This window comes from Micropterus salmoides, unplaced genomic scaffold (genome assembly GCF_014851395.1).
Source record: "Micropterus salmoides isolate LMB-PRFRI ecotype aquatic unplaced genomic scaffold, ASM1485139v1 Ms_hic_scaffold_2, whole genome shotgun sequence".
In the NCBI taxonomy this organism is placed as follows: domain Eukaryota; kingdom Metazoa; phylum Chordata; class Actinopteri; order Centrarchiformes; family Centrarchidae; genus Micropterus; species Micropterus salmoides.
The window spans coordinates 35522041-35537952 of NW_024041150.1; the positions used below are offsets into that span (position 1 = coordinate 35522041).

General features: G+C 40.7%; 1 pseudogene; it reads left to right on the plus strand.

Annotated features, from left to right (window-relative positions):
* The window catches only part of LOC119913407, a 44405-nt pseudogene that overhangs the window by 12311 nt on the left and 16182 nt on the right, over positions 1-15912 (plus strand).

Below are 15912 nucleotides of genomic sequence, written 5' to 3' on the forward strand. Positions count from 1 at the left end.
TTAGCTGATATTTGGCGTACGACCAAGCAAAGAGCTTCCCGAGCCTGCAAAGCACAACCAGAGTGATCCTGACTCAGAATAAAACATTATCTCTGTTTCACTGTGTTGGCTCACTTTCCTGTGTGTTCAGCCGGCTGTCTGTCAGGCCTGGCTTTACACTCCTTACTGTTATATTACATGGATATCAAACTGTTATTGACACTATGGGGTGTCAGAGGTTGGGTTTATCTGATCCAGAAAAGCAGCGATGCAAAAAGTCAGTCATAAGCCATGTTTCCATCTAACTGGTATGCAAATTTTAAGCAGACATCTGAAATGTCACTGGACACAAAAGTCCATCAGCTGGTTTGGAGCGAATAAACCAAGCTACGGCAAGCATAGTTACGTCAGTAGTTGACGTTGCGCATGGCTGTAATAAACAAGATGTAGGGGTTCCAAACCAGAAAAATGGAGAGAAGTCCTCAGAAATGTGTTTTAAGCGGGCAAGTTGCTACCAGCCACGTCTCCTCACAATAAGGGAATATCCGGCAAGACACCGACTGCGGAAACGGCTTATCAGACGTGAGTTACAAATTTGCTACGTCAGAACTTAAAACTTAAAGAATTGTGTCCATATCCTATTTAGCACATTAACTTTTTTTTTCGACAAAGGCAAAATCCAAGCAAGCGTGACATTTTTTGCCGCTTCCATCAACCTTTTCTAATGCAATACTTCAAAATGCGCGTAAAAAAACGTTAATGGAAACACGGCTACAAAAAAAAGACTTTTTAAAATATTTTCCTATGGCTTTTAACATTTTCTGGTTTGTCAAAGCCCACCCAACTGACATCCAAGAGGATGAAAACAAACCATATTTTGCAAATTCTCCCCCAATAATATTTTTGTCGTAGGGAATATTAGCCTAAAATATTGTCAGTATGTTTTGGTGTGTAAAAGCATGTTTGCAATCCTACTCATGACTCAAGTTCCCAACTGTTCCTGTTTGTTTCATAACAAATTAGCGTACAATTAATATACCAGTTAACGTGAATGACAGTTGCACCTTGCAAACCAAGCTAGGTAGCCTCACACTCTCGCCCAAATACGGTCACTTCTGGTTTAAAAAAAACAAGATGGCAAACTCGAGGTCTCCAACAGTTGTCCACAGACTGTCACGGTGGCAACGTCCACTTCTTATACAGTGTGCGGTTTAAATGAAGCCATGGAGCTAGTTTGTGACATAAAGGCAGCTTGCATGCAGGCTTTGTCATGTGAAATCTGAGATTGATACATGTTCGTCTATGGGTTAGAAACATTCGGAAGACAAACTCTTAGCCTCATGAAAACCCTTAAAGGTTCAGGGTGTAAGTTTTAGTTGCATGTAGTGGTGAGTGTAGCAACCCACCTCGCAGTCACCCCTCACTTTGCAAGCGCATGGGAGAAGCTAAGGTGGCCGATACGCTCTGTCGGCTCTTGTGCTAAATAATACATGTGGTCCTCCATTAGTCCAAAATTCACTTATCATCTTCTAACAAAATTGACTACTACTTCTGCTTCTTTTTCTTCTTCAATACATATTTGATGTAGTTTGTGTAGATATGGCTCATTTAAAGGTAAGAAAAACATAGCTGCTGTTCATTATGAAAGGTCTTTATACACCACTGAAAACATAGTTAAGTATATTATATTGCATTTCTGTCAATAGATCCTCCTAAATATTACACACTGAACCTTAAGAAAAACGCTCACTGGATCAGTTCTTATGTGCAGGGTTAAATCTTAAAACAAGCTGTTTTTTATCTACTTTTTCTTCTTCCTAAAAAGTTGAGCTTTTGTAAATATAATCAGTACATTGATCAGCCTTTATTCCACAGCCTGCCAATCAGAAAAGATAGTTTCCAGAAGCTGCTCAAAAAATCCTTGAAATAGACATGCTTGCATATAGCCTGTCACATTAGCTTTTCTCCTTTTATGCAGTATACCGCACCAGCTAGCTGTCGCATTAGAGGGAATACAACTTGGTCCCTCATGCAGTATGTCATCTAATTATATAATCGTAAAGAATCAGTGGCTGCCATTAACATTAGTTACTGTAGAAAGCTAATTAGCTGTGATTATACAGGTCCCTCCTATGGAGCAGAAGGGGAGGGTGAAGTGTATGTGTGTGGGTTGCTAACCTTTCTCAGAATAGACTGAAGCAGACTGCTCGGTGTTGCACAGTAGGAGAGATGCATGTGCGTGTATGTGTGTGTACTTAAGTCTATATGGCCGAGCAGACGGAGCAGTAATAGCATTAGCTGATGCTTGCCTGACCGCCTGCAGAATTGAGAAGTTTGTACAGGAATTAATATGTCTCCTTCTTTATCCATCTGTCTCTCACAAACACAGAGACCTGTAAATAATAAATAATAAAGCAATGCACATGAAAAGTCAGAATGATTGATTTGATGGCCAGAAGCCATTAATGTGAGGCAAAGTGAAAAGAGTTTGAGACCAGACAAAGTCTATAAGCATGCCCCCCCATGGTCATGTTTGGTTGCAACACCTAATCTGGGAGGTTGTTTTGCGCAACATCTCAGCATCGCCTCACAAACAGGCTCCAGACCGCATCGGATCAGAAGGATCAAATCTTATCTCATTACAACTGTAATTATACCCACAGCCATCGAAGCATGATGAGGAGGAGCGGAGGATGGTACAGAAAAAGGGAGATGTGGAAGAGGTGTTAAATGTAGATAGAGAGGAGGGAGAAGTGTGACAACCAGCCATGAGCAGGAGGGGAACTGGATGTTTTCCCAGACGAGCACATTAGTCGCTTCATGGTGTATAACCGACCTGCAGCGGGTGTAAAAGCATGCTTGTGGTTGGGAAGTTGATCTGAAGTTAGATCTCTAATGCAACTGTTGTCCATTCAATGTGCAAGTGATTGGAAGTCTTCAGTTTTGACTGCTGCAGGACTATATATTATGTAAATATATTGATATCATACAAAACTGGAAAGAGATCCTGGAAAGAGATCCTGAATACTCTGAAGATTTTAAAAGGGCCTGACGTTCATAATTGGGAATTAGTAGTGTAAGTAGTATGAATTTAAGTTGAACCTTATTTCAAATATCAGAAAGTTGACTCAAGGATACTTACTAATCCTACAGAATTGTTCTGATGTCCAGTAAATTATATATATATATATATATATATATTACTATATTTTCTATACTATTACTATACTATATTTTCTCTGGAAACTTAAAAGAATAGTTTGACATTTTTCTTGCTGAGTGATATATTAAATGAGGAGATCGATTCCACCGTCATGAGATACAGCCACTTGGCATAAAGACAAGGAAACAAGGAAACTAACCAGGTCCTGACCAGAGTGAAAGGAACCTCTAAAACTTTAATGCATTTGTTTCATCACTATCAACACTGATGTTTTTCTTTGCTGGGAATAGGGCTGCACTATTAATCGCAATCGCATGTTGTTACGTGCGATTACATAACTGCAAAAAGTGTGCGATTTTAATAAAATAGTAAAAGTCTGTGTGACGCACTATTCTCTGTTGCGCTGCAGTCCGCTCATTATCTCCGCCCACACCGGGCTCTCCCGCCTGGATGGGGCGTGACATCAAAAAAAAGTTTAACGTGCTACAGCACATCATTAAATGTTGAACAAGGATTAAATTTTATAAAATGACCCACAAAAATGAAACAGCTATAACTGGTTTTAATACTCAACAACTCAAAAATGAAATTCTAATGAATGTAGTATTTAATATTTATTATTATACTAACTATACTATTAACTAAACATTCTACTCTTTATATAATACACTCATGTACAGTTCCTCCTCCAGGTTGTGGATAGAGACTCTGCATTCGACAGATGTACACTGAGCCAGGATGCCATTGTGCCAATAGTTGCTCCTTCTAGCCGCACGCTCCCCTTGTTCTGTTTGACATCTGTTTTACTTGTTATTGTTATAAATATTGTTTAACTTTGTTCAAGGTGAGAAATACACATTTTAAAATGACAGTATTTTGCGCATTTCTTGATAATTAAGCAAGTACACTCATAGTACTATTTGTTCCATTATAATTTTATCACAAATTGCAATATATTGTCCACAATAATCGCAATTTGACTCTCGCAGGACAGCTGATGGCCGATATATAATGCTGATATCAGAGCAAAGAAAAGTGGTGTATAATTCCATTATTCCATGCAGAGTACAATCTAATATAAATGTTTTCTTAGCCAGTAACGTGTTATGGTAACGTAATTTAGATGGAAGTTTTATAAATGAAGGAAATAAAAAAAGGAGAACACTGGGTTATGCTGTAGATTTCAGAAAGTGACTGGTGTTTAAGGAAGAGTGAGGTACAGTTTGTCAGAAGTGACGTCATTCAGCTGCATGCTTCTCTACATTATAGCATGCTGCATTCTGAAAGTCTCCACCTCCTTGTCTTTGAAGAAGCTGGCAGTGGACAACTAACAGCATCTGACGGGGAGATTCAAGCGGCTGCAACTTTTCTCTGCAGTGTACTTAAACAATTTCATGTCATTATAAATCTTAGATCAGTGGCCTCTCAAAGTTTGACTTCCTGAACTGTTAGATCCTAAACTCTCCCGTGTAGAATAAGTTCAGGTGTCAGACTGCAGTAAATCCTCCGGAGACCTACTTTTAAAACTGAGAACTTTTAGAACTTAAAGTAAGTTTTCACAGGGATGTCCACCCTTCCTCTCCTCCCTTTATCTCAAAGTTTTTCTCTCTTCCCTCATCTCTCCCTGTCCCCTTCTCTCCATCTCTCTTTCATGCTATTTTCGGAGTAGCGGCGAGTTCCACTTTTGAGCAGTGGAGTGGATTCCTCAGTGCGTTGCCATGACAACGTTCCCATGGCTCCACGACACACTTTTTTTTTTTTGCTCCTCTCCTTTCTCCTTCTTGGCATTGTGTTAATTTTTTTCTTCCCATGCTGTTTTCTGGTACCAAAAAGTCTTAAGATGACTAAATTCAAGGCTGTAAATGACTTCAACGCTCTGAAATACATCATCTTAAGCCATACAATAACATCTCTCTTTGAGGTTGTCTCTGTTGTAGCTGCTTGGTGCTCGCTGTTTAATTTAGTTCTTGTTTGATGTGAAACCTCTTCTTATAACTGGCATTAAAAAGTCAACTCACTGCAGTTTGCCGTCATTTGATCATTTAGGTCAATGCAGGGGACTGCTCTGTAGTGTTTTACCTCTCAACATAACTCTGGGATCAGACTACACAATGTCAGCATATTAATGGCCCAATCTGACACACAGGGGGTGTTGGGAAAGAAAACGAATGTCAGGCAATTCAATTTGAGGCTTTTAGTGTGTCTCAAGTGGAAGACAACTGATTCTCTGTGTAAGTTGCCTCACAAGGCCCCAACAGAAAGACTCGCATGTCAGAATTTTTGTCTACAGCGTGCTTCATGTCACAATTGTTGCCGTACTGATCCTAGGAGGTTTTGTGGAGATTTAAAAAAATAATAATTTATGTGGGCAATTTAATATTTCAATTTAATAGCATGTTATATGTTTTGCCTCCTCCCCTTTTGCAAAGGGCAGCAAATGCATTTAGTCTGCTGAAGTTTGAATACATTTGTGAAGCATTACAGAACCCTGGCTCCTCCTGCTGCTCCAAATGCCATTTGCAAGAATCTGCAATGCCCAAAAACAACTAATCAGATCCAGGAGGAGTCTGTAACGCAGTGTCATTCACTTCACGTGTACGCACTGTGCAGTCCCCCTTCAAGCTCAATATCGTCAGCTCGCTTTCAGACGTTTTGCAAACACAATGTCTGAGAAACAACCAACCCCTCCTTTTCCAACAATGGCATATAGTTCAGAACAGTGTGTTAACTTTTCCCGGCTCCACACGGAGCTTTAGGCTCATTGTGTTCGCTGCCATGGTGCTTATATCTATGAGTGTTAAAAGAGGCATGATAACAAACAGTGGGGAAAAACTTTTGAGGGGGGACAGTAATGTAATATTAGTCTTTTGCCATGGAGAGAGAGCCCTACACGGGATGAGGTTTTCTAAGGGCAACCAGCTCTCGTCTTGTGGGGTTGGTGGGAAAGCGGAGTGATTCAAGCATCCGAGAGAGACAAGGAAGGTTTTGCATTGTTTCTTCAGTTGTTACCAACTACAGCTTTAATCACTGAGTTCACCTTTACACATCTTGGAAAAACTGCAAGCTGATATTGGTCAGGGTACAATTTTGAGTCTGATATGTGTCTTGGCCAAGTCCGATATTCTGGCACAGTGACCACCCAGAAAGACATAAATGTTATGTAGCCTGCGCGCAGAATAACAGGATAGGGCTTTGTGTGTGTCCCAGAGATTTCCATTTATTCCATTTCATTGACTTGTCTGAGTTTATAATGTATAATGTAATGAGAGGATCTTGATCCGACCACTATTTTTGTTTTTAAATGTACCAGAGTTTGTGAAATTAAAATAAAACTAAATTTGATGGCTAGCTGTTATATTGCAGGAAAGAATTATAGGGATTACTTTTGGTCCCCCTTTTTAATCCTGTTGTCCTGAGTGCCTTTGTATCAGGGGTGTAGCACCAAACTGTTGTTTGCGATTTGCCCTGCAGCTGACCTCAAAGGGCTTGTGTGAGGAGACTAAGTGCCCTTGGGTGTGTGTTTGTGTGTGTTTATGCGGGTCAGAGAGAGGGAGGTTCCGCATCATTTCATGCATGTTAACCTACATCACGAACCCAGACTTGAGTGGCCTCGACATCTAGTACAGGCACGAGTATCCTTGACACACAATCCCCGTTATCTTGCTCTGAACACACATTCAAAGACAAAAACATACACTCAGACCAACAGAGCGATGGGGAATACCCACTCGGTGTTGGACACTGGGAAGACGGAGGAAGAGATATATTCACCCTTACTGATTTATTAATGGAAGCAGACAGATGGAGAGAAGATCTAGTGAGAGAAAATATGGAGGAAAGCGAAGGGAAAAAAAGACGAGTAGGGAGGGGTCGGACAGATGAGACAAATAAGACATGAAGAGCAGCTATTGAGGCATCGGTGGAAGATACGGACGAGTGTGCATGTATTATTAAACAGCAATGGTGTTAGATTATTTACAACAGCTGGAGGAGGGGTTGGATATTGGCTCATGTGCACACACTCTGTGAAGCTCGATCACACTCAAAAGACAAGTCGGCACAATCTGAGGTGTTTTGTGTAATTGAACGTCAGAAGCTATTAGAGGTAGGAAGAGCATGCGAGAGACAGAGACGTAAAGAGGACAAACTAGTCACTTTTTATTAAAGTTGGCATGTGTGGTTCAGTCTGGACAAACAAATTAAGGAGCCTGTGAGCACACACACATTTTGTGCCTGATAAGTGTGAATATCACTTTTCGAACTGACGTTAGCATGAGTTTTGTCTGTAAGATTAATTTTCACACACACACACACACACACACACTTTGACAATGTATTCAAGTGTTTTTGTTTACCTCCATTGCTCTCATCTCAGAAATATGAATAGTGCTAGTGAATATAGTAGAAGCGTGGGAGAGAGTGCAAGAATGGCCCATTTCCAGTGCACTGACCTGGGGACACACACACCTCCCACATTCACATATGCATACTCTTTCACGTGTGCACAGTGAGAACACACACACACACACACACACACACACACACACACACACACACAATTGTGGCCCAAAAATAACAAGCGTGTCCCACATAGAGAGTTAACTTCAAACTGAGAAGAGCCGAGCAGTTTCCTCTCACGTGTTCGCCTCTGTCGGTAACGCTCACTCACTTTTATCCGACTTCTCTTCCTCACTTTCTCTCTCTGTGTCGGTGATGATAATTAGCTTCAAAGAGCAGGGTGACATTAGGGTTTACAGTTGATGCTGAATCAACATGTATTGCCTGTTTCTGGTCAGTAATTTGATCATCACTTTCCACAAATTACATAACTGACCACTTTTTCCAATAGTTACACATTTCAGCCTCAAAATTGCAAACTTTAACCCAGTAGTTTGATATTTCAACTTAAAACGAGCACACTTCAACCTAAATGTTGAGCTTTCACCTAAAAGTTGCATCCTTCAAATGAAACGTTCATTTCAACCTACAAATTGCACAGTTCAACACAAGAGTTGCAGTTAGACTGCATTTTGTTAGCAGATACTTTTGTCCAAAGCGGACATACACCTAATGAAAATCTGCAAAACATTAGGCTACATATATTTTAGAAACGGCTAGATGCTAGATTCGTGACTAGATTTCCAGCCATTATGTAATTCTGTCTGCGGTTTGGTCCTCAGTGGGTATTGTACAATAAAATATCAGTGCTTTGTTTGCTTTCTATGAAAGTCAGAATCAACCGTTATTTTTCAGTAAAGGAGATAGTCATTAAAAAACTACACAATGTAGAGGCTAAAAAAGCTCTATATAGCTGCAGACGTTAGTGATAATTCTCCATATCTCTAAATTATCCAATTTCTGATAGCTGAGGTTTTTCTTTCACACGGCACAAGGTCACCTGGCTCACATCAAATCTATATGTAGCTCTTCCCCTGTGGCCTTGCCACTCACACACTGACAGTCTTTCTTTTATAACACGGTTTCTCTTCTCTCACACTGTCTGTAGGTTGCTCTCTCACTCTTTTACCCTTTAATTCTTTCTGTCTTTGCTTTACTCTGTCTTTCTGTCATCTTCTAACCCTTTACTTTTTCTCTCTTTGTCTCCCTCTCCCTCTTTTCTCCCTCGTGGTTTCTCTGGCCACAGTTGCGGCTCGTTAGCACCATTTAGAAACCTCTTTCCGGCTCATTTGGCTCTTGGCTCATCCCAGCCGCACTGACATTAAGCAGTGTGATGAGCGACTGCGCCCCACGGCGGACATGACACCTCCATCTCCATCAAAACTCACAGCTGAGCACCAACCCGTTTTTCCTCTGCTCTTTTCGTTCTTTCTTATCTGTCAGTGCAGAGCTGTAATGTTGTTTGTGTGCTCATTTTCCCTACAGTGAATTATAATTAGCAACAGCATGTTAACAAGAAGACAGAAGACACATGTATATATAAAAATATACAGGTAGCAGTGACGGACGGCAGATTCTCAACATAAACCAGTCATCTCTCTATTCTCTCTGTTGTTTCTCCTGCAGTAGACCAGCATGCCGTTGGTGAAGAGGAACATTGAGCCCAGGCACCTGTGCCGTGGGGCGTTGCCAGATGGGGTGACCAGTGAATTGGAGTGTGTTACTAACAGCACCCTAGCAGCCATCATCAAACAGCTGGGCAGTCTGAGTGAGTATCCTGTGGTTCAGTATAACAAAATATACTGCAATATACATATATACAATAATGAGCGAGTGCGCTGCAGTTGGCAGCAACGAAACGGGGCTGCAAAGTAATCTTTGCCTTCAGAGTACGCTCACTAACGTGCTTGTTTTTATCACAGGCTCAGATTGTTATCATTGTCTGACAACATTATGTAAAGGATCCCTGCAGAAATACACTTTTTTCAAAAATGGTAAGAAGGGTTCCTTAATTGCTCTCATCAAAGCCACCAAACTCCATTGACGAAAATTTAAATTTTACCTCTCTGGTCTACCTCGATTAGTTAGTTAGTTTTTAACCCTTGAAAACACCACAGTCAAAAAATAACTCAAACAAACTAACCAACCAAGGCAGCGGTACACCAGCAGCTCCTATGTTGTGCGAGGTAAAAGTAAACTTTAAAGGGGACACAGAGCCTAAAATAGAGGAAGCTATGTAGCTTTGTTGCAACATGAATGTTTATTTAACCTCTTCTGTTGGAGTATTAAATGATCCACAAAAGATCAATGGTTTGCAGACAGTTATGAGATGGGAATCAATGGTACAAATACATATTTTGAGTAAATTGAATAAACATATTGTTTGCTAATAAGGCTGCTAATTGACTGTTAGCCTTAAAAAACCTTTATTTTCCTCTCTTCAGTGCCTTTTTTATTGAACGAAATTGTGTCCAATACTGAGCAAAATGAAAGAGGGAAGCTATTGTGACTTACTAGCACAGGACTGGCGAGCTAGCAAGTTATGAGTTAGCTCGTCAGCTAGAGCAGTTCAACAACTAGCCAACTAGTATAGTCGGTACGTCACCAAGCTTAAAACCATATATTTTGCAAAGACAGGCAGTTTATTTTCTTGTCCAACTTCAGAGAGGGTTGGGAATCTCTAGGCACCTCACGATTTGAGGGCTACGATGCGATTTTAAAACAATTATCTCACTGTGTGACCACTTGGTACAGCAAAGTATTTGTAATGATCCATCCAAGTAGGTAGTAATGACATGGGGCAGATAATGAGTATAATATTCATTAACTTAGTTTAGTGTGGTAGCATGCTAACATTTGCTTGTGAATGACCAACATTGTCGTCCCTAGACATACGCCATTAGTATGGCTAAAAATACTATAAAAATTAAATTTGCCATCCAGCTAGATAACAGGCAGTGCTGCTAGGCAGTCAAGGAGGACATTTTGGTCACATGTACAGAGCATGTACGCCAAAACCAACAGACACAGAAGCAGTTTCTTCCCACAAGCCATCACTCTGATGAACAGCTGATTTCTGACTCACGGTGTCAGGAACAATTCCTGTGCAATAACCCAGTAACTCTGTCTCTAATCAGCACCTGTTTACTGGTTTCCACTTATTATTTATTTATTCACCATTCTCTATTTCAGTACTGTTCATACTATGTCATATTGTCCATTTAAATATTATAAAATATTTTACATGAATTGTATTTCGTAACCATAATGTCTTGTATGTAATTTTATCTTGTGATTTTTATACCTGTGATTATTTTTAAGGCTGCCTTTTTTACACCTGGCTGGGGGACTACCGATGAAAATTAGCACTTTTTAGCTAACTCGGGTACATTTACATTGTTTTAATGTTGATTAATGTACACTGTCCCCTTTCAAATAAATAAAAAAATCTAAATCAAATCAAATTGTATATACTGTATACCAATACACCTACCTCAGGTCATAAGGTCTTATTTATTTTTTTTCCTTTGCACTATGTTCCATCACACTATGTACATGTGTACATGTATGCATGAATGTGTACCTGTATATCATATCCACCTTCAACATGTACATAATGAGAATAATAGTTTACTCTTGCATCCTTTGCACTCTGATCACTGCACTATTAGTCAATATGTCTATATTGTTTTGTTCATAGTGTATATATTAGTGTTGTCTATACTGTAGTTTGTGCCTGATTGTATGTTATTATTATTTTATTATTGTGTTATGGGTTTTTTTGTACGAGCAAGCACATCGTGAGCAATGTACGATCCTGAGTCAAATTCCTCGTATGTGTACACATACCTGGCAGTAAAGCGGATTCTGATTCTGATGTGTGCCTTACACTCTCCAAATTTGTCGTGAGCAATCAGATGCCAATGTGTCATCCTTGCCATTTTAAGTGCTGTCACACCCAAAGCTAATGAATTCAGAGCTATGTTCTTGGACACAAATCACTCGAGATGTGTGTAAGTGTTAACTCGGCCATGTCTGCACATGCTCATTAGAAGTGAGGAAGGAGTCAGCATTAAGGGCAACAGCCCATTAAAGGTGGATTTTGAGAAATTCATCAACACGCATGTAAAGATGTTGCCAAAATGCTCACTGTAACTGATCTACAGTGAAAACACAGTCTGATGAGTCATCACACTGCAGGTCAGAGTCCAGATGCATCATAATAAGAAACCTGCGTAGTTCGTTTGAAACCATGCAGATATTACAGCCAAAGTTGTTGGGGGGAGGGAGGGGGGGTGCACAACATAAGCCTGAAAGAGTCAGAAAGAGATCATTTAGTGCAAATGTGGGGAAAAAAGGCTCTTTGGGTTTTGATTAACAGTGAGAGTCTAAATTAAATTCGGCCACAGCTCACTGTGAATGAGCGAGTGCTCTGCCTCTGCTCCATCTGTCATGTCGTGGACCAAACGACAGAAAGAGAGAGAAGAAAGAAAAAGAGATGGAGAGACGTTGAGGGTATGCAGCAGGTGTTTGTGTGTCTGTTCATTTTTTAGTTGCTGGTGTGTTAGAGGAAGGCTGTATTTCTGCATCTCAGTAAATAGATTTAAATATTTGTACCTCTGTCACACACACACACACACACACACCAAATGTCCTTTTAAGTATTCAGTCCGACAGGTGCACGGCAGGAGGCAGTCTGTCCTGCTGAGACAGACTGAGGGAGGAGGGAGAGGAGGAACGGCATCAACTGACCTCCATCTCTGTGAATGTCTCTTCTCATACATCTCCTGTTCTGTCTGCCTATTTTTGTACATTTTCTTAACTTTTTTTTATTTTTATTTGGGCTGTATCACACTGAGAAATGTGGAAGTCATAATAATTTGTGTTGCCCACAAACCTTTATGCCCGCTGCCCGACCTACCTGTGTTATTTCCAAATAAAAAGGACATTAGTTTGTTTGTTATTGTACCGTATTTATTTTTATGTTTTGGGGTTGTCCGTCTGTACGTCAGCCCCATTCTCATGAACCTGATATCTCAGGAACGCCTTGAGGGAAGTTCTTAAAATTGGTACGAACATCGATGATGAACTGATTAGAATTCAGTGGTCAAAGGTCACTGTGACCTCAAACAATGCATTATTGGCCATTAATCCAGAAGTGATGCAGTAATTATGACAAAGCTTCACACAGATAATGTTTAATACAGCGATGATGTGATGACGTCAACTTCACCATGTCATCATAATGTCTTGGAAAAATATCCATTATTTTTGGGGCCATTATTCAACTCAGGACCAGAAGGGGAGATTGAGCCCATATTTCACAGTTGGTCGGACACTGAGTAGTTGACCCTTATGACTCAAAGGTGTGACATTAAGACAGGTTTTTAGCCTTGATGAATTGAGCCATTCCTGATTCGCACGCATGTTTACTGGGACGGCATAATGAGTGAACAATAACTAGCCCAGTACGCGCTTTCACTTCCTGCCTCAGTCTCAATTTCGAGCATCGGTGGAATCGTGTGACTACAAACACTGTATTGAAGTGCGCCAAGCTAATCATGATCCAGTGAGTGAGTGAGTGAGTGGGTTTCACCTACATGCATCTAAAATTGCCAGGAGAAAACAAAAGCACCATATTTTGTGCAGCTATACTCCAGAGGAATCCATCTTTACATAGTAATGAAGTACATCTATACCTGTTTAGCCAGTAATCAGTTCAACAAAGTATATCAATGGGTCAATGGAAAACGTAATTAGCGCATTTGTCAATAATGAAAACAGCCGTTGACAACTTGCCAGATGTTTTATGAGGAAGGAAAAACATTCAACAAGTTTATTAGGCTTGAAGGATACAAGGAGGAACAATACATTTGGTTAGAAGCACTGAATATAAATATAACCGCATTAATGTGATGAAATATTCTAAACTCAAGGTTCACTTACTTTTTGTAGAGCTTTCAACAGTAATCTTACTGCCTTCTTTAGTTTGGAAATTGCCGAAGTGTCACCATGTGATCCAACTGTGGAATTTTGGTCAGGTGAAACTGATCCACTTTCTTTTGCTAAAGTCAGGTCAATGAGAGCTTGTCTGGGTATAAAACAACCACCATATTTTAATGTCATAAAATCGACACCACAATATCAGCGTCTTTTCAAAAGAATGTGTCATTGTCCCGGCTGTTTTTACTCCTTGACAGTATTAAAGATATGTGAGGCAGAGCTCAGCTGGCGGATGTGGAAGTGTGGATGTACTCTGTTAACTTACCCAGGATGAAAGAATATTCTATGATAAATAAACTACAATATCAAACCTAACCATGTGTGTGTCTCCCTGTGTTTCGGTCCAGGTCGCCATGCAGAGGACATTTTCGGAGAACTGTTTAATGAAGCCAACAGCTTCTACCTGAGGATGAGCAGCCTGCAGGAGAGAGTGGACCAGCTGGCCGTGAAAGTCACCCAGCTCGACTCCACTGTGGAGGAAGGTAGGGACACTGTGTGTGTGTGTGTGCGCGCGCTCGTGTCTGTGTGCACATGTTTGTCTTTGTGCAGATGTGTGTATGTGTGAACAGCTTGTTCCACTTTCCCTGTTTGATGTCTGTCTGCTTCATCCTTATGTCACTATCTCCATATCCACAACGTGTGTGTGTGTGTGTGTGTGTGTGTGTGTTTGCGCACCATCTGAGTGTGTTTTGCGAACAGACAGACACTCAGGCATGCATTTCTAAAAGGCTTTTTAAAGGGTGTGTGTGTGGTGTGTATACAGAGTCACAATCATTATCTCTGTCATTAAGCGTTCACTAACTCTAAAGGTCAGTTGTGTTAATGCAGTAATTGATAGGCCTACAGACACACACACAATAACAAATGCTCACAGTCAGACTGGGCTGTGATTACAGGAGGATTTTAGAGCTATAGAGCTAGACTATGGTGGCCCCAAAGGCTCAAACTGAACTTTAATGTGAGATGTGAGAAACCCCTAATCTAGGGCTCTTTTCTCCCTGCCCTTCCTCATTTGCTCTCTGCTTCCTTCCTTCACGTCCCTCTTTTTTCCTCTCTCTGTTCTTCTTGAGAACTCTCTTTTCTCTCTTCTTTTGCTCCTTTTATTTCCTCATTCTCTTGTTTTTCTCCCTCCTCCATCTCACCCCTTTTATTTCCTTTTAGTTCCTGCACTCTGTTTCCCCATCCATTTCTCTTCTAATCGTTTTCACTTCTCTCCCTCCTTCCCTGCATACCTCCCTCATTGTCCTCCTTCTTCCGTATTCTTCCATTTTCTTCCTTTCTTTACTTTCCCTTTTGTCTCTGTTTCTCTTTGTCCATTTTCTCTCCATATCTCTTTCTAGCCCAAACCCTCTCTTATTCTCTCTCTAATGCCATCTTCTTTTCTCTCCCCCCTCCAGTGTTTCTTTCTTTCTCTCTTTCGTTTCCTTTTTTCTTCTTTCATCACTCTCTCACTCCAACCTACCCTCCCAGTTCTTTTTTATTTTTCCTCCATTCTCAATATTCTTATTCCAACTCTGTTTCATTTCTTCTTTTTCTCATTCTTTTTAAATCCCCAACCCTAAACCACTCTTCCTGTAACACCCTCTTCTTCTCTGACTCCTTTATGTGTATTTCTTTCTCTCCTTTTCTCAGACTTCTCCCCACTTTCCCTCTGTCTCTCTCTTTTATCCTCTCTTCCTCCCACTTCCATTTTTTTTCTCCATGTTTTCCTTCTTTTCCCTGTTCTCCATCATCTCTATCACTTGCCTTCTCTCTCAGTCTTTCTGGTTCTCTTTCTCTCTTTCCTTGCTGATCCTGCCTAGTCATTCTGCAGTACGGCGGGCTCAGACAGACAGCATCACATAGAGCAGCGCAGACAGGGATGAAAAGGAAAAGCTCAGCACTCCTCTGTCTTATCCTCCTCCTCGCTTCCTCTCCCACACCTCCCCCGCCTCCCCCCTGCCCATACTCTTTCATCTCTTCTCTCCTCCTTTGTCCATCTCCATGCCTCTTCCTCCTACGTACAAGCAAATTCATCTGTCCTTTCGGTTCTTACCACACATTCACTCTTCCTTCTCTCTCTTCTCACTTTCCTGACTCTTTCACTCACTCCTGCCTTCTCCTCCTTCACCTTTTCTCTTGGTCTCTTTCTCCAAACTGGCAGGCAAGTGACACCATGAATGTTTTATGACACACAGGAAGAAAGGAAGTAAGGGACAATTAATGGATGAAAGAAGAAAGGGACAATGAAAGGAGGAAGGATGGAAGAGACAATTAAAGAAAGGAGGGAAGGAAAGGAGGAATAAATAAAGGGAGGAAAGAAGGAAAAGGGGAGGAAGGAATGAATATTTAAGGAATCAAAATGTTTATTTGCTGAGCAAGTTATTAAA